Source organism: Jaculus jaculus, chromosome 2 (genome assembly GCF_020740685.1).
Source record: "Jaculus jaculus isolate mJacJac1 chromosome 2, mJacJac1.mat.Y.cur, whole genome shotgun sequence".
Classification (NCBI taxonomy): Eukaryota; Metazoa; Chordata; class Mammalia; order Rodentia; family Dipodidae; genus Jaculus; species Jaculus jaculus.
In genome coordinates, this window is record NC_059103.1 from 171,187,053 (window position 1) to 171,206,775 (window position 19,723).

General features: G+C 43.0%; 1 protein-coding gene across 3 annotated transcripts in view; it reads right to left on the minus strand.

Moving 5' to 3' along the window:
- Ankrd46 (ankyrin repeat domain 46) overlaps positions 1–14,308 on the minus strand; it is a 36,501-nt gene extending 22,193 nt beyond the window's left edge. The window contains exons 1-3 of one of the 3 annotated variants that reach the window (XM_045144401.1): positions 14,235–14,254; positions 13,315–13,371; positions 1,862–1,918 (exon numbers count right to left, since the gene is read on the minus strand). The gene's annotated coding sequence lies outside the window, so the exon portion shown is untranslated. Of the gene's footprint in view, positions 1–1,861; positions 1,919–13,314; positions 13,372–13,729; positions 13,861–14,234 lie in introns of those variants that run through there. The other 2 variants (XM_045144400.1, XM_004663044.2) reach the window with 2 other exon arrangements.
- Positions 14,309–19,723: the final 5,415 nt, after the last annotated feature.

Sequence of the window (19,723 nt, forward strand, 5' to 3'; positions counted from 1 at the left end):
ACTAGGGAACAGAACCCAGGTCGTTAGGCTTTACAGGGAAGCACCTTAACTACTGAACCATCTCTCCAGCCCTAAGATGCTTTATTTTAATTTATACTGTATTTATAACTTTAAATTCATATTCCATATCCAATACCAATAACCATACATAATGTATTGATTGTTTTTATTTTGAAGATCACTAGGAAAGGTTAAGTGCAACATTCTGTTTTATTTAGATGAACCGCCTGTTTGTGCCTACTGAGCAATTTTAATTGGAGATCAAAGCACAACCAACTGAGCAAACTGAAGAAAAACTGGCACAGCTGGGGAGAGACTGTCAGATCTTACTGCCCACATTTTTCTAATATCAAAGAAAAGTACTAAAACTGAGAAAATGAACACCATATAGTAAATGGAGCCCCCAAATATGGATTTGCTTTATCTTTTGTGGTTACTTTTATCCTTTAAAAGGATACAGAGGTTTCCAAATTAAAAAAAAAAACAAAAAACAAAAAACCTCACAACCTCCCTAAAACAAGAATCTGAAACCAAGTCATTAAATCCTAATTGCTAGTATTAGAAACTGACCTCATACAACCTATCTATACACGTCCACAGATCGATGTCTAAGAAACCTCACTCTTATTTCTTCAGTCTGCTCATCTTCAACAGCTTAATTTCTTTACTAGGTGGTTTGAGACATTCCAAAGGCACAGAGAAGTTCCCGAGCCCGAGGCTGTACTGCTGTGACAAAAGGGGTCTTCATAACCAGCTCCCCACGCGACCTAGGCGAGTACTCAGTCACCAGCTACATCCCCAACTCCATGTCACACTTACATTTTCCCTGTAATTCGTCTTACATTTCATTGTACAATATTTCAGAAAATAAATATGATCAAAGGAAAGTTATTATCCATAATCCTACCACCTAGAAATTACTATTATCACAGCACTTTGGTTCTGGGGTCCTCTAACTCTAAGGTGGTTTTTGTTTTTTTTTTTCTATTTGAAGATATATATTTAACTTTTACCATATATACCAATGTTAATGAGGTTGTGAACATACCTCAATTTATTAAACTTAGTGTAAGTTTTGTTTTGTTTTTACTTATTGAGACAAGGTCTCATGTAGCCCAGATTGCCCTTGAGCTCATTACATATGGAAGCTGGCCCTGAACTCCTGAAGCTCTTGCATTTGCCCCCTAGTGCTGGGATTACAGGCGTGTGCCAACCCACCAAGCTGCAGATTCCATGTTGTTGTTTTTTTTAACATACACTTTTTATTTTTGATTTGCAAGCAGAAAGAGAGAGGGAGGGAGGGAGGAAGCGAGAGAGAATGCACCAGGGCCTCCTGCATTGCAAATAAACGCGAGATGTATGCATTACTTTGCGCATCTGGCTTTATGTGGGTAATGAGGCACTGAACTCAGGAGGCAGGCCTGCAAATTCCCTTTTAATGTGCTAAAATTCAGGAACAAAATTATGACATGTATGTAATAGAATGCTCTTCAACCATAAAAATCATAAGATGCCGAGCCAGGTGTGGCGGCACATGCCTTTACTCCCAGCACTCAGGAGGCAGAAATAGGAGGAATGCCATGAGTTCAAAGCCACCCTGAGACTACATAGTGAATTCCAGGTCAGCCTGGGCCAGAGTGAGACCCTACCTCGAAAAACCAAAAAAAAAAAAAAAAAAAAAAAAAGTATCTGCCTCATTACCTAAATTCAAACTCATTAACATTTTAAGCCAGTCAAAATGTAGGTAGACAAGAGAATGTAAAAATACTCTTTCTGGTTAAAACCTGACTATCCTAATGGGTTCTCAGATGACAGACAGGAACAGATAAAGCTGACTGTGACATGTACTTGCAGGACTTACCCCGTCTCTATGGGTCAGCGAGTCCGCTGTGAACAGTCTTGAGTAACCCTCTGCTCCCTGTAAACGTTTAAAGAATCTGGCTTGAAGTTCATCTTAAACTAAGCTAGATTTAAGATTTTCACTTATTTATTTTCTGGAATATTGTATTAGACAGGCCCGGGAATTAAATTTGAGAGGCAGATCCTATGGCTAGGGTTTGAATTTCTGTCCTAAATACAGATAATATAAGCAAACATTTACTTTGAGGTCTTATTTATTTATTGATTTTTGTTGTTTTGATTTTGTTGTTAGGGTCTCACTCTAGCCCAGGCTGACCTGGAACTCACTATGTAGTCTCAGGGTGGCCTCAAATTCACAGCCATCCTCCTATCCCTGCCACCACGTCCGGCATCTTTTTTTAATTCTTGATATGCTGAGCAGAGCTAACTAACGTTGCCTGCGAAAGCATGGCCACGGTTATTTACCTGGAGCTTTGAGCGGCTTACCAGTCAGTAGCTGCATCACTGGAAAAAATGTTTGTCCCTCCCCCCCGAATGAAACTCTTTAAAGGGCCAGTGCAAGATCTCAAGTTCCAATTAAAACTAGGTTAATCAGGTATTATTACTTAGTAGATGCTCTTAAGAGAATTCCAGGACTGTTTTCTCCTGTAATAACTAAATCCTCACAGTAAACACCATCATTATCTTCACCATGAGACTCTAGTAGTTTTGTTTTGTATGATTCTTAACAAATCTTTTCGACAGCGATTACAGAGGGAAGTATTAGTCAGGTGTTCACATCCTAAACTAACTCCTAATTATCACTTCACTCCAAATGAACTTTTTTTTTGGGGGGGGTGACTTCTTTTTAAACCGTAGAAAGAAAACAATAAATTTTGGGAGGTTTCTTCTTGAGTCTTACTTTGCAGGAAATAGTCCAGCACCAATACTTTGAAGCAACTCTTTATAATTCTCTCATACAAAGTAAGTTTTTGTGGAAAAACAATGGTAAAATATTTGGACATGTCTTCTACTTCACAGGAAGTGACTAAATTCCTGGACTCATGACTCTCAAGCATTTCTTACTGGCTGGGATAACAAGAGAACCCTTACCTAATTTTCTACACCAGGAAACTATCAGACACCAAACAGGAATATCTGACATATTTTTGGCAATATTTTTATTATTTAACTATTGTTTGTTTGAGTTATTAGAGTTTAGTAACAATTCAACTTTCTGAAAATATATTAATCAAATAAATCTAAAACTATTCATAAATGTACTACTTACTTTGAGTTATTTTAATACCTTTATTTTCTAGAATCTTTAGAATGTAATTTTGACAGGTTTAAACACTTTTAATCAAAGGATTCTTCTCTAATTTGTGTCTATAATTATATAACAAACAATCCATAAGTATAAATAAACCCTGAGGTCAATGTGAAGTCTTCTAGGTCTTGCTCACGTTCTTAAAAATCAGTTTTTTCCTGGTGACTACAGCACTATTCATATGGCACAATGGTGCCCCCTTGTGGCCCACCTTGTCTTCAGCTCAATTTAAGCAACTGGACAAGTCTGTGAAGCAGGAGTGCCTCACAATTCTAACTGAATATGTGAAAATTTTGAGTTAGGATGAAGTCTGATTTTCATTTCAGTTCATTCACTTTATTTTTGATTTTTCGTGGTAGGGTCTCACTCTACCCAGGCTGACCTGAAACTCACTCTGCAGTCCCAGGCTAGCCTTGATCCTCCTACCTCTGCCTCCTGAGTGCTGGGATTGAAGTTGTGGGCCACCGCACCTGGCTTTTCATCTTAAAAATGTTCAATGGACTGGGAACGAGTTCAATCGCCCAAGTTCAACCCCCAGGCTCCCCTCCCCCCCCCCAAAGCCAGAAGCTGTAGCAAGCTCTTGCAATCCCAGCACACTGACTGGGACATGGAAGGTGGAGACAGAATTTCCTGGAAGCTACTGGCAAGTGCAGTGAAGAGCAGAGGGATCCTGCTCAGCAAAGGCAGAAAGACAAAGGTTGACCTGTAAGTTGTTCTCTGACCTCCATATGCCTGCGGTAGCACATGTGTGGCTGTGCGTGTGCACACACACACACATATTTACCAAGGGGCTGGGGAGGAAGCCCAGTAGGTAGAGTGCTTGTCTAGTATGCACAAGGCCCTTGGTTTGATCCCTAGCACCACATTAAACTGGGCATGGTGGTGCATGCCAGTAATCCCAGCACTTGAGGTGGAGGCAGGCCAGAAGTTCAAGGTTATCATTAGTTATATAGGGAGTTCAAGGCCAACCTGGGCTACACAAGACCTTGCCTCAAAAAAAAGTTTACAAAGAAAATTAATAGCATAAATGTGATCCCAGGCCTATTCAGAAATCTAGCCCTCATTAATCCTACCTTCAAGGACTTATGTATATAAAGTTCTGATGAATATCATTGCTAGTCATTTATTCAGTGGTGTTTCAAAATATAGGAACTACAATTTCTGCAAAATATTCTGTATTTTCTACATAGTCTACAAAACTGAAAGTAGATCTCACCTCCAATGGTAAGGAGAATGACACTATGTTCTGGAAAGAAACTACTGCCATGAAGGCTTTAGAGCCAGAGGGCCGTCCAACATCAACTACCCCCGTCTCCCTGTTTTAGAAATCCTAATCCCGAGACTCGGAGAGCTGCAGCTTTACATGCTACCTCTACTGCTAAGGTTCCAGCCCTACTCATGAGTCCTGGCACAAATGTAACGTAGAGCACAGCCCTGCAGTCAGCTGTCCCCTCCATGTTCCGTATCATATGCTCCATGGAGGCTGCACCCGGGAGCCAACACCTCTGAGGAGTGGTCTGATGCCGTGAAGCTACACATTCATTTTGGTCTTCTATTACACTTACGGCCTACACAGACCCTTAAAATCCAAGAACGCTTTAGATCCCTTCGTTGGCTGTGGGACCTTGTAAGCTGTCGGATACACAGTTGGACAGTGGGCTGAGGACAAGCTCTGTTCAAGCAACAGCCATTTAAAATGGCACGCAAGCACACAGTAACCAAGAAATGGCAGCGTGGCCTTCCATCTGGGCTATCCGAGTTTTCTTCTTTCTCCCCACTGGACATGGTGAGATTGAAAGCTGAGAACTCTGGTAGCAAACTTACTTTTTGTATAGTATCTTTGTCTGACTTTGGTACAGGACTAACACTGGCCTCAGAGAACGAGTTAAGTATCCTCTGCTTTCATCCTAGCCCCTGAATGTGGTTGTACGGAACTGGTGCAGCTTTTCTGTAAATGTTTGGTAGAATTCATCAGGGAATCCCACCTAGGCCTGGGCTGTTTTAGGAGGTTCATTTTCACTCAACTGCATTTCAGGCTTTGTGGGCTACTATTCATAGTATTCTTTTGCCCAGGTTGGTCTCAAACTCCTGATCCTCCTGCCTCCACATCTTCAGCAACATCCTACCGGCATGCACCACCACAGCCGGCACACGGCATTCTTCTGATGCCCAGTCGTTTGGAAATATTTTGAGACGGGGCTTCCTATGCAGCACAGGCTGGCCTGGCCTTAAACTCAATCCTCCTGCTTCTACCTTCTTAGTGCTGGGGTTACAAGTATGGGCTACCAGGCCCCACTCATGTCTAACTATTGGTAGTATGTGTCCTTTCTTGTTCTTCAGCTAGAGGTTTGTTGATTGTATGGTCTTTTCAAAGAATCCTATTCTGTTTTCATTGGTTATTAATTTCCTATTTTTAACTTCAGTGATTGCTGTTTTAATTCTTCTTTTCTTCCTGCTTTGGAGTCCACTGTTCTCATCCTAGCTGCCTAACGTGGAGGCCTGGGTGACGGTTTTAGATTTCCCCCTTATTAATAAACATTGGTGCGGTGCCTTTTCCTCTCAGCATGTGTTTGCAGCACCTGAAAGAATTTATGTTTTATTTTATTTATCTATTTGAGAGAGAGAAAGAGAGGCCAACAGAGAGAATGGGTAAATGAGGGCCTCCAAGCACTGCAAATGAACTCCAGGAGTATGAGTCATATTGTACATCTAGCTTACGTGGGTAGGGGGGAATCAAACGTGGGTCCTTAGGCTTCCCAGGCAAGCACCTTAACCGCTGAACCATCTCTCCAACCCCCTAACAGTTTAAATGCTGAGTTTCCTCATTTAGTCCAAGATATTTCTCTACATATTCCTTTCTTGAAATGTGTGAATCCCCAAGAATTTGAGATTTTCCTACTGCTGATTTCTAACTTCACCTCATATGAGAGCAAATATTTATAATTTCTATTTTCCCAAATTCATTAATGCATATTTTATGGTCAAGAATGTGGATTATGCTGGTAAATGTAATCTTGAGAGGAATGTGAATTCTGTTGTGTTTTTTATCACTATGGAATGTCTCTCTTTATCCCTGATAACTTTCTTTGCTCTGATGCCTGCTCTGCCTAAAATTAGTGTATCATCTTTGCAAACAAAAACTACTTAGGGGCTGGAGAGATGGCTTAGCAGTTAAGGTGCTTGCCTGCAAAACCTAAGGACCCAGATTCAATTCCCCAGGACCCACATAAGCCAGATACACAAAATGATGCATGTGTCTGGAGTTTACAGTGGCTAGAGGCCCTGGCATGTGCTCTCTCTCTCTCTCTGTCTCTTCTTCTTGCTCCCTCTCTCAGATAAGTACATTAAAATATTTTTTAAATTTATTTAGCAAAATACATCTTTCTTCATGTTTACTTTTATCCTATGTACCTTACTAGCTTTAAAGTATTTGTTACAGGGCTGGAGAGATGGCTTAGCAGTTAAGGCGCTTGCCTGCAAAGCCAAAGGACCCAGGTTCAATTCCCCATGACCCATGTAAGCCATATGCAAAACGTGGCACATGCGTCTGGAGCTCATTTGCAGTGGCCGGAGGCCCTGGCATGCCCACTCTTTCTCTCTCTCTCTCTCTCTCTATCTCTCTGCCTCTCCTCTCTCTCTATCTATCTCTCTGCCTCTCCTCCCTCTCTCTCTCTCAAATAATAAATAAAAATAAAGTGTTACAGACAATGTATGGCTGAGTATTTTTTCTATTGTTGATTGACAGATAGTATTTACGTTTATTAACGTACATTGACATTTGTGACACACTTGGAAGTACAAAGTGGTTTTGATTCATATAACCATCGGTGTGGTTTTGCGTGCATGTGTGAGTGAAGGCCAGGGGTCAACACTGGGGGTCTTCTTCACTTGCTTTCCACCTTGAGCTGGGATCCCTCACTGCACCTAAAACTCCCCAGTTCAACTAGAACAGCTAGCCAGTGCACCCCGGGATTCGCTGTCTCTGCTCCCCTAGTGCAAAGAGTTCAGGTGCATGCTACCAGGTGTGGCGTGTGACACACATTCTGGGGATCTGTACTCGGGTCCTAAGGCTTGCACCACAAGCACTGTACTCAGCCATCTCCCAAGCCTGGTTTAACCCACCTCAACAATCTGTTTCTTAGTTGGTGATTGCACCACCAGCACTTTTTGCTAGCATTTAAAATGACTACTCTTAAAGCCGAACACTGTGGCACATCCCTGTAATCTCAGCACTTGGGAGATATGAAGATTTAGAGTTCAAGGGTAGCCTGGGCTACATGGTAAACCTGGAGGGCAGCTTGTGCTACACAGTGAGTTCTTCTCTCAAAACAGGATGAAACGGAGTTGGAGAGATGGCTTGGCGGTTAAGGCCCTTGCCTGCAAAGACTAACCACCAGGGTTCCCCAGTATCCATATAAAGATGGATGCACAAAGTGGCACATGCATCTGGAGTTCATCTGCTGTGGCTATAGACCTTGGTGTGCCTATTTATATCCACCACCCCCTTGCAAATAAATAAAAATATTTGAAAAAAAAAAACACAGGATAAGGGCTAGAGAGATGACTTAGTGGTTAACACACTTGCCTGCAAAGCCAAAAAACCTAGGTTCAGTTCCACAGGACCCACATAAGCCAGATGCGCAGGTGGCATATGCATTTACAGTTTGTTCGCAGCAGCTAGAGGCTCTGGCATGTCCATTCTACCTGCTTCTCTCTCTACTAAATATTTAATAATTTTTTAAAAAACAGAATAAAACAAGAGTACTACTATAGTAGGTTAATAATGTAACATACTCATTACTGTTTTCTACTTATTGCCATTGTTTTTATTCATATTTTTCTGCCTTTTGTGATCTTAATTGAAAATTTTTATAACTTTCATTTTTTTCTCCATTCTATATATATCACGTATGTTGCTTTTTTAACTTGTGAGCAAAAACTTCTCTATATTAACTGGTAGCAACGTAATGGTATCGTATTCCATATTCCATATTTTCTGATTCCTCTGGCTTCAAATGTTCTCACACTTTGCAATCTCTCTCACTTCTTTTTGTTTGTTTGTTTTGGTTTCTCGAGGAGGCTCTCACTCTAGCCCAGCTGGCCTGGAATGCTCTATGTAGTCTCAGGATGGCCTCAAAGTCAAAGCCATCCTCCTACCTCTGCCTCCCGAGCGCTGGGACTAAAGGTGTGTGCCACCACACTAGCTTCTTTCATTACTTCTTTATTTTTGTTGAAACTGCAGTCTTTTTATTTATTTATTTTTTTAATTTTTCAAGGTAGGGTCTCACTCTAGTTCAGGCTGATCTGGAATTCGCTGTGTAGTCTCAAGGTGGCCTCAAACTCATGGCGATCCTCCTACCTCACCTCCCAAGTGCTGGGATCAAGCCAACACACACGGCTTGAAACTGCATTCTTATTATTGAATATGAGCTTTTGATTTTCTAGATTCTAATCTCTTAATTTCATGTGGACTACATGACCAACTACAATATTGTAAACTGTACATTTTTGTGGGGCAGTGCGTAGAGTTTCAAGGTAGGGTCTTGTTCTAGCCCAGGATGACCTGGAATTCATTTTGTAATCTCAGGGTGTCCTTGAACTCACAGAGATCCTCCTACCTCTGCCTCCCAGAGTGCTGGGGTTAAAGATGTGTGCCACCACACCTGATAAGCTGTACACTTTGATTAGGAAGTCTTTGGACTTAAGAGTTATTTTGTGTAAAACATTTGTTGTGACAACTTGCTTTTCTCTCTCAAGGTTATGGAAATACAAATGAACTGTTTCTCTCTGGTGTGGCAGTGCACGTCTACAATGCCAGCCTTGGAAAGTGGAAGCATCAGGAGTCCAAGGTCGTCCTATGGGACCAGGGCCAACTCGGGCTACATGAGACCTTGTCCCAAAAGCCCAGATACCCACCTGGGAAGATGGCTCAGCAGTAAAAGGCACTTACTTGCAAAGCCTGATGGCCTGGGTTTGATTCCCCAGGACCCACATAAATCCAGATATATAAAGGGGTGTATGTGTCTGGAGTTCATTTGCAGTGGCAGGAAGCCCTGGCATACCCATTCTCTTCCTTCTCCCCTCTCCCTCCCTCCCCCCCCCGCTCTGCAAATAATAAATAAATAATATTTTTTAAAGCCAGACATCAAACCCAAAAGAATACCTGCAAAAGAACTTGAACCATTCATTTATAATGGAAAATATAATTCCTTTACTCTGTCCCAAGACAAATATTAGCCTAAGTACATAAGTTCAATCTTCTGTAATCCCAGCACACTAACAGCAAAATGGGAGCCAGAGACAGGGCAATTTTCTGGAAAACACACAGCGAGCATAGCAAAATACAGCATGACGTCAAAAGAAAGAAACCCTGCCTCAAATGACGTAGACTATGAGGACCAAGTGCTGAAAGTTGTCCTTTGATTTCTATGTGTGCTGTGGCAAGTATGCCAGAGGAAGATGTCAGGGTCCCTTATTGCTTTTCCGTCCTATTTCCCTGAGATAAGCGGAGTCTCTCACTGAACCTGGAACTCTCCTGTTTGGGAGACTAGCTGATCAGGGAGCCCCAGTGCTCCTCCTGCCTCCAACCCCTGCTGGGATGACAGGCACGCCCCGGCCATGCCTGACTTTTTATGTGAGTGCTTAGGATCAAACTCAGTTCCCCATGATTGCTCAGCAAGTGCTCATACCCACCCAGTCATCTCTCCAGCCCTGGGGGTTGCATTTTTAAAATTCATGTGTGTGTGTGCATGAGCATGTGTGTGCTTTCAGTCTGCCAGGAGATGAACCACCTGTGCCATATGCTCTCATAACCTCGGGTCCAGAAGCAAAAGGACCACTCTGGGGGCCTAAATCAGCCTTTCCTTCCCCTTTGGTTTTCGCAGAGAGGGTTTCACTCTAGCTCAGGCTGACCTGGAATTCATTATGTAGTCTCAGGGTGGCCTCAAACTCACAGCAATCCACCTACCTCTGCCTCCCAAGTGCTGGGATTAAAGGTGTACGCTACCATGGCCGGCCAAAAATCAGTCTTTTAACATGTCTATGTCAGGAATTTTACCACACCAACTAAAGGCTAACACAATACTTTTCTGCTAATAACTACCAAATGTTTGTTTCCAAACAATCCTTTCTCCTGAACCACAGTCTCTCATAATCCATTTGAGCAGGCATCACAAACTTGACTGAAACGAATCTCCTGGTTCCTTCTTCCTATGCCACACAGCCTGAGTCTTCTCCACCATCTAACAATTCCGACCAAAGACCATACAGCATGCCTTTCTCGTTCATTCTCACAGGTGCATTTTTTTAAATCTAGCATCAAATCCTATCAGCTATATACAGAGTATCACTGTTTCTTACTACATTAGGCCCCCCTCCCTAGCAATGGCTTCAGTTTCCATAGTTTCAGTTACCCAAAGTCAGTCATGGTTCAAAACATTAAGTGGAAAATTCCAGAAATCATTTGTAAGCTTTAAGCCACACACAATCTGAGTAGTGTGATGCAATCAGAAGCCATCCAGCTTTGCTCCAACCTACACATGATTCACTACTTTGTTCAGTATCTCCTCTTTCCACTATCAACCCTTAGTCATTTAGTAGCCTTCTTGGTTATCAGATCAGCGGCTGCAGTATCAGTATTGCAGTGTCCCCAGTCCTGTGTAACCCACGTCACTATGCTCGTATCACTCCCTCACCTCACCCAGCCTCCTTATGCAGGCGTTACGTCATCTCAAACCAGAGAGGTGGACACCATAAATAAGATACTTTCACAGAGACCAAGCTCTCCTAACAGAAATTATTTCCCACTGCTTTATGAATGCCTTATTAGGATGTGAGAGCATATTCAGCATTCATGCAGCAGTCATGCAGACTACCTTTCACTGTGAGGGACTAAACAGTATCCTAAAAAGTCCTTGTCGTGGGCAGGAGTGATGGCTTAGCAGTTAAGTGCTTGCCTGTGAAGCCTAAAGATCCCAGTTCCAGGCTCGATTCCCCAGGACCCATGTTAGCCAGATGCACAAGGGGGCGCACGCGTCTGGAGTTCATTTGCAGTGGCTGGAGGCCCTGGCGCACCCATTCTCTCCCTCTCCCTCCCCCTCTCCCTCTCCCTCTGTTTCTGTCTCTTTCACTCTCTGTGTCTGTCACTCTCAAATAAATAAGTAAATAAATAATTTTTTTTAAAGTCCTTGTCATAGAGCTGATATTCACTGGACAAAGGTGAGGGTTATAAATTAAAGTTTTTTGAGGCAGTGTGTCACCCTAACTGTTGGTTATCTCTTACTGTGCCATTTTATTAAGTAAATTTTACCATAGCTATGTGTATAAAGGGGGAAAAAACTAATGCACTCATATAGGGCTTTGTACTATAGTTGCAGGCTATAAGGTAGGTTCATTGAATGCACACATGAAGAATGAGAAGTAACCTCCACCATCTGTCTTAAGCCAAGTTATCACCCATCCAGATTATTGCACGGACCTCCTAAGTGGTCCACTGCCGTTTCTGCTCATACACTCCATTCTGAACACGGTGGTCAGAGTGCCAATCCTTCACAAGGCGAAGCGAAGTCCTCCCTCTCCTTGGCTCAGTTCCTTCAGACCACCTCCCTCCTCGTTCAGAGTGGACATGACTCTTTACTAGGACTCACTGTCTCTTACGGCATTCCTTTCTTCCTCCTCCTGCTCAGCGCCAGCGGACTCCTTGTTCGTCCTCTGACAAACGGGCATTTTCTGGGCTTTCCTATTTGTCTGACATATTCATAAGCTCTTCCCCCAATGGCTATCCTGCAGCGATTTTGCTTAAGAATGCTCTCCGCGGAGTGTATTCGTTCTTTTCCCAGCACTTCCTACCCACCTTCATTCACTGCTTTATTTTTTCTTCCTAATAATTTCTGCCATCTGGTTTTTCCTTTTTTTTTTTTTCGCTTATGTGTGTATAAGGTCGTGTGGTATGTGTGATATATGCACATGTATGTGTCCTTGCAGCACCCCATATGCTTGCCTGAGGCAGGGCTCCCTCACCTGTGGAGGTCGAAGGAGAACATCTGGTGAGCCGCTCCGCGGCTCTTCTGCCACAGTCTCTTTTACTAAGTCCGGAGCTTTCAGGACTCTGAAGAGTCCCAGGTCTCTGCTCCTCTGCGTGACTGGGATTCCAGGTGCACATGGTCACACCCAGCTGTCTCATGTAGAGTCTGGAGACTTAAACAGTCTCAGGCCCCTCAGGCCCTCATGCTGGTGCAAGAAGCACACTAAGCCATCTCTCCAGCCCTGACTTTTTAATTTTTAAATTATGTTGCTATCCACGTTTGGTAGTGCACTGCTTTAAACCAGGCACTCAGGAGGCCATGGCAAAAGGATCAACTTGAGTTCGAGGCCAGTCTGGGTTAGAGTGACACACTGCCTCAAAAAAACAAACAAAAAAAAAAAACATTATTTTATTATCCTTGCCTTCATCCAGTGAATATTAGCCCCGTGACAAGGGCTTTTTTTTTTAATACTGTTTAGTGCAGTCCCTCACAGTGAAAGGTAGTCTGTTATGACTGCTGCATGAATGCTGAATAGCTAACTCTCACATCCTGATAAAGCATTCATAAAGCAGTGGGAAATAACAATTTCTATTCTAACAATAACAGGAATTGTGAAAACCCTTTCTCTCTCATAACTGAATTATGAATTTGAGTTTGTTCTAAATACCACACCCCAAATCTCTTCTTTATGACTTCACAGCTTCCTTCAGATCCATTTCCGATATCCTGTAAAACATTAGCTTGGTTTCCTGTTGGCCTGCTACCACAATATAGCGAAAGCAAGATGAACTCACTAAAAGTGGTGTGAAAACACAACCAATGCTACCAAACACAAGTCAAACTGTACTGCAGTGTGAAGACTTGGTCCAGATTTACAAATATTATTATTATTATTGCAATACTACATAACCCTTAGTGAGCAAACACTCCGTCTCCTTAAACTCTTTCTAAACTAAAAAGGAGTTGGTACAAGACTGTTGTGAACTGCCACATTGTTTAAGAGAAATCAGTTCAGACTACAAATTCTATCAACAAACAAAAACTCTTACAGAACACTGCCATGTTTGGACAGACAACAGAACCAAGAAACCAGAGTAAGGGAGGAGTGTAGACCCCACTTACCTTTTGACAGCTGTTTGACCTCAGACAAGTTAAGAGTCTGCACCTCAGTTTCCTTATCTGTAAGTTAGAGATGGTACTTGTTAAGAGCTGCTGCAAGGATTAACTAAAATACGTGTATTAAAATCACTCAACACAATGGCTGATACAAAATAAGCTGTTATTGTATTGAAGAAATCATCCACACCGCTCCCAGCAAGGCCCTTCAAGCTCCTAGGTGCCACAGTTAATGTTTTCAAGAATGAAAACTGTTCGATGGTATATATTCACTCCATTACGTTCTGCAGCCAATTCTGAACGGTGCGGAACATTCTAGAGAACCAGTGCCTTTTTCTCGAGGCACTCGTGAGAAAATCTGCAGAGAAACCATTGGCATCTCAATGATCCATGTGAATTAAGAATGGAAGTCTGTGATCACCTGAGACCGAAGTGGAATGGGTGCGAAAGCTGTCTGGACGTGGGCAATGTGACATGCTGGCCAGATCACTCATAGCTCCCTTGTCTGCCCAGACTATGAACTCATGACCCGCCAGGAACTTTCTGGACTAACGTTGGGGGGGGGGGGAATCATCTTTTTTTTTTTTTTAAGTGCCCACGGCTCCCAGGCCTCACGAGGATTTAAATGTCTGTCTGGGGTCGAGCAGGGGCTTCCGAGGGCTCCAGATTTCCGCGGACAACCACAGCTCGGGTCTGCCAAGGCTGCCAGCATCCTGGCAGGCCTTTGCCCGGCCTTTCCCCACCCGCCCAGCCAGGGGGGAAGCCTCCTCCGACCCACGCCGACATCCTCGGCCTGCAAGGGGCAGGGGAGCAGGCCGCCCACAACCCCGCAGGCCCTCGGCTGGACCCCAGACAGCCTTCAAGGTCCGCCAGACAAGTGTCAGGGGTTCCCGTCCGGTCGCAGCCCACGGCCCTGGCCCAGGTACCTGAGACACGAGCAGCGGCCACCGAGGCAGCGGCTCCTCCTCCCCGCGCAGCGACGGGCGGGGCGGGGCCAGACACAGACACAGATGGAGCTCCTGCGGGCCCAGAGCGGCCTCGCGCCACGGCGGTCTGCGCGCCCCCTGCAGGACGGAGGTCCGCACAGCGGCTCGGCCTGTTAATTGCTTTAGGCAAAGTACCCCGACATGGAGCTTCTGCAGAAGAGAAAGACACACCTGGAAGAGGTTTCTCCAGTGAGAGGCCAGGAGCATTCTGTAAATGTGCGTCCTACCCCCACCACTAAGGAGAAATTTCAAAGGCAAGAACGATCTTTTACTAGGTGGTATAAACATCAATTTGGTAGTGACTGACTTCTGGGTAAATGTTTTAGCATCCAAATTGGCAAGTTAGCAATAGTAACTTTATAACTAGTATTTCTGTGGTGTGTGTGTGTGTATGTGTATGTTGTTGTTGTTCTTGCAAATGAACACCAGATGCTTGCACCAGTTTGGGTGTCTGGCTTTATGTGGATGTTGGGGAATTGAACCTGGGTCTCCAGGCTTCACAAACAAATGCCTTTAACTGCTGAGCCATTTCCCTAGACGCTCTTTATCAAAAACATTTACTGCTTACGCTTACATCCCACTTTGACTTGCTGTGACATATGTTCAGCCAAGCCTGATCAAGTAGTAGGATGTTCATTTGCTGAAACATTCTTTCATGCAAGCCCTTCATCTTTTTTTCCGGTTATCAACTTATTCTTACAGCCAAGATGACTTCCTCTGAGCAGTGACTGCCCCACCTCTGAATTCTCACACTACTGACCCAAGCGAACCACCCTTTTGGATGCCATCTATTCAGGAACTGTATACTGATTCTAACCATTCATTCCTGGCAATATCATCTAAATGTTAGAATTGGTTTCAAGTGTGCAGATTTTCTACATCTCTTTCATATAAGAATTTTAACATCTCAGGCTTGAGAGATGGCTTAGAGGTTAAGGCACTTGCCTGAGAAGCCTAAGGACCCAAGTTCAATTCCCCAGATCCCACGTAAGCCAGATGCACAAGGTGACACAGGCGAGTAAGGTTGTACATGCGCACAAGATGACACACGTATCTGGAATTTGATTTCAGTGGCTGGAGGCTTTGGCATGTCAATTCTCTCTCCCCCACCTCCCACCCATTAAATAAAAAAGAATTTTGAAATCTCAAGGCAGGCTAGGGATATAGCTTAATGACAGAGTGTTTAGCTAGCATGCACAATGCCCTAGGTTTAATTTCCAGCTCTGGAAAAAAAAAAAAAAAACTTAGGGTGTTTCACATCTATTTGTACAGTAATTAATTATCTAAATTCTTTAAATTGATGACATATTAATTAATTTGTAATTGATGCCATCCTTGTGGTCACTGTGTTTATAGTATGTTCACTGATCCTACAAATGCTATCATATAATTTGAGTACTCTCCCAATATATTGATATAATTTATTCTTCCTTTATAGCCTTATCAAAGAACCTGAAAGTTCATGGATTGCTTACCTTCAAATTTATCTTTTCTTCTTCATGAATTACTACTTTTGTTCAATCTGAAAATTTTAGACACTATAGCACTAAGAAGACAGGTTTTTGTTGTTTGATTTTATTTTCTGATGAGACTAAGGAAATGAACAGCATGCTACACAATTCTTATGTTGCCTTCAATCTCCATATCTGAGGCTTTGACTTAGTGGAATGAAAAGACTTTTGTGTGTGTGTGTGGTAGGGTCTCTCTCTAGCACAGGCTGACCTGGAATTCACTCTGTAGTCTCAGGGTGGCCTTGAACTCACAGTAATCCTCCTACCTCTGCCTCCTGAGGCGTGCACCACCACATCCAGCTCTATGAGTCTTTGTATGAGCTATTTGTATACCCCAGTGACATCTTAATACTGCACAGAGTGACCATCAATCATGAGAATACACCCTACTAAATACAAATCAAAGGGTCCTCTACTGTTCTTCTGTCTAATCAGAGCCCCAAATGCCTCTAACCATCCGATGTTCCCCAGGAGAAAAAAATTCCTGAGGAAGACCTAATAGAAAAATAAAGCAGTCTTACTCAGAGGTAATTCAAATACTTATTTTTTCAAATTTTACAAAAACACATAGCCATGTGATTGTAGCTCCAGAGTCCCTACCAGGGTCTTGCAAGAGGCCTCTACAAAAGAACTTTACATTAAAAACAACTGTACATAGTTCCCTATTATTATGGCAATACAGCACCACAAATTTAATTAATTTCAAATAACATTAGCCCACAATCTTTTCACTGAAGTCAAAGTGATGCTCAGTTTCCTTGCTTTTTCGACCTACCATCTATGTCTCCACCTCGTGGCCACTTCCTCTGCCACCAAGGCAGCTTTTTCCTCCTCTCTGGATTCTGCTTCCATCCTTGCATCTTCTCTAACTTTGACTTTCATGCCTCACACGGAACCTTGTGCTTATAGAGGCATACTCAGATAATCCAGAAGCATCTCTCCGTTTCAAGACCTGGAGCTAATCACATCCACAAAGACCCTTTCACCATACATGGCACTTAACCTTCTAGTTGCTGGAACAAAACAACCAAAAGCAGCATAGGGAAGGAAAGGGTTTACTTTGGCTAACAGTCTTAAGGGGAAACTTTGTTATGACCTGACAGAGCAAAAACCAGACATCACAACTTGTCACATCAGCTGGAAGGTAGCAGCAAGAGAACACTTGCTCTAGCAAAGGGGAGCTGGACTATAACATCCCAAAATCCATTCTCAGCAGCACACCTCCTCCAGCAAGTCTCCGCCTCCCAAATTGCCACCAGCTGGGGACCAAATATTCAAAGCATATGAGGCCATTGGAGGCAGTTCACTCAAACCACCATACCACACAAGGTGATACATTCATAGGTTCTGTGCATTAAAACATGAACACAGTTGTACAACTGTTATCCAGCATATCACAAGAGTTTTGTTTTTGTCAGAAAAAAATCTGTCTCTTTGTCTCCCCACAAAAGATCTAAGTTCTGGGCTGGGGAGATGGCTTAGCACTTTAAAGGCACCTGCTTCCAAAGACTGCTGTTCTGGATTTGATTCCCCAGTATCCATGTAAAGTCAGATGCACAAAGTGGCACATGTATCTGGAGTTTGTTCACAGAGGCAAGAGGCTCTGATATGCCCATTCTCTGTCTCAAATAAATAAAAATAATTTTAAAAAGCTCGGCGTGGTAGTGCATGCCTTTAATCACAGCACTGAGGAGGCAGAGGTAGGAGGATCTCTGTAAGTTTGAGGCCACCCTAAGACTACATAGTGAATTTCAGCTCAGCCTGGGCTAGAGAAAGACACAACCTTGAAAATCAAAAAAAGAGCCAGGCGTGGTGGCACACACCTTTAATCCCAGCAATAGGGAGGCAGAGATAGGAGGATTGCCGTGAGTTTGAAGACACCCTGAGACTCCATAGTGAATTCCAGGTCAGCCTGGGCTAGAGTGAGACCCTATCTCAAAAAAAAAAAAAAGAAAAAGAAAGGAAGAAAAGAAGGAAGGAAGGAAAGAGAGAGAGAAAAATAAAATAAAAATTAAGTTCTGATTGTCAGATTTCCAGTGCTGGGGTTCCTGCAATGGCAACTAGGAAGGAAATAACTTGGATAGAAGGGCAAGTGCATCATTGAATAAATGATATTTAAAGCATGAGGAGTTAATTATGCAGTGATCAAGGGAAGTATTCCAGACAGGAGACAGTATTGTGGCTTGTGATTAGTGATGGCAAAGGCTGAATGTGACCGAGTTATATCTTTACCCTCGACGCCTCCCCATGACCATAGAGACTGACGCATCATGCATGCTCAGAGACATTAGCGTAGTAGTTCTCCATCGTGGAAGCATATTACAACCACCACAAGAGCTTCAAAAGCACCAGTTCCCGGTCAAGACCAATTCAGAATTGTTCAGAAGCAGGATCCAGACATCTGTGTTTGTTAAAGCTATTCAGGGAATCCTAACATGTAACCAAGGCTGGAAGAGGAACTATCTTATTAGACCTACCAGAGTGCAGGAATGAATGGAAGAAAGAAAGCATTCGTTCAGGGCAGGATCTTCATCTAAGCAGTTTTCTTCTTCTTAGGAAAAAGAAGTTCAGCTATACTGATTACAAGCTCCTATTCATATGGTCTTGGAAAATACAGAACACTTTCAAAAATACCTGGGGAATGGCTCACCAGTTAAAGGTGCTTGCTTGCACAGGCTGGTGGCCCAGGTTTGATTCCCCAGCACAATAAGTACATGTGTATGAAGCTTGTTTACAGTGGCAAGAGGCCCTGCTGCTTTCATCCATGCTCTGTCTCTCATTTCTCATATCTCTCTCAAATAAATAAATAAATACTTTTTTTTGTTTGTTTTTTTCAAGGTAGGGTTTTGCTGTAGCCAGGAATTCACTCTGTAGTCTCATGGTGGCCTTAAACTCATGACAATCCTCCTACCTCTTCCTCCCAAGTGCTGGGATTAAAGGCATGCACCAGCATGCCCAGCTTAAATACAATTTTAAAAATATTTATATATTTATTTGAGAGAGAGAAACAGAGGCAGATAGAGGGAGTATGGGTGTGGCCTCAAGCCACTGCAAATGAACTCCAGATGCATGTCGCCCCTGTGCATCTAGCTTACATGGGACCTAGCAAGTCGAACCTGAGTCCTTCGGCTTCGCAGGCAAGCTCCGTAACCATTAAGCAACCACTCCCGCCCTAAATATTTTTTAAAAAATTTTTTTTGTTTATTTTTATTTACTTATTTGAGAGCGATAGAGAGAGAGAGAGAGAGAGAGAGAGAGAGAATGGGCGCTCCAGGGCTTCCAGCCACTGCAAATGAACTCCAGACATGTGCACCCCCTTGTGCATCTGGCTAACGTGGGTCCTGGGGAATTGAGCCTCGACCCGGGGTCCTTAGGCTTCACAGGCAAGCGCTTAACCGCTAAGCCATCTCTCCAGCCCATTTTTTTAAAATTTTTTTTGTTTATTTTTATTTATTTATTTGAGAGCAATAGAGAGAGAGAGAGAGAGAGAGAGAGAGAGCGCTAAATATTTTTTTAAATACTTAGCAAAACACTTAATTGAATACTTATCAGAAGACGCTTGGAGAAATTTAGCAACTATCCTGTGTAACCAGTTGTGATTGCAGAAATCGATACGGTCATAATAGGGTTTTTTAATATTTTATTTTTACGGGGGGGGGACAGATAAAGAAAGAGAGAAAGAATGGGTGCACCAAGGCCTCCAGCCGCTGCAAACTAACTCCATACTCATGCGCCACCTTGTGAATCTGGCTTACGTGGGTCCTGGGGAATTGAACCTGGGTCCTTAGGCTTCACAGACAAGCGCCCTAGTTGCTAAGCCATCTCTCCAGCCCAGGAAGATTTTTTTTAAAATATTTTCAATTATTGATTATCCAGGAAAGAGAGAGAGAGAGAGACAGAATGAATCTGGGCACCATT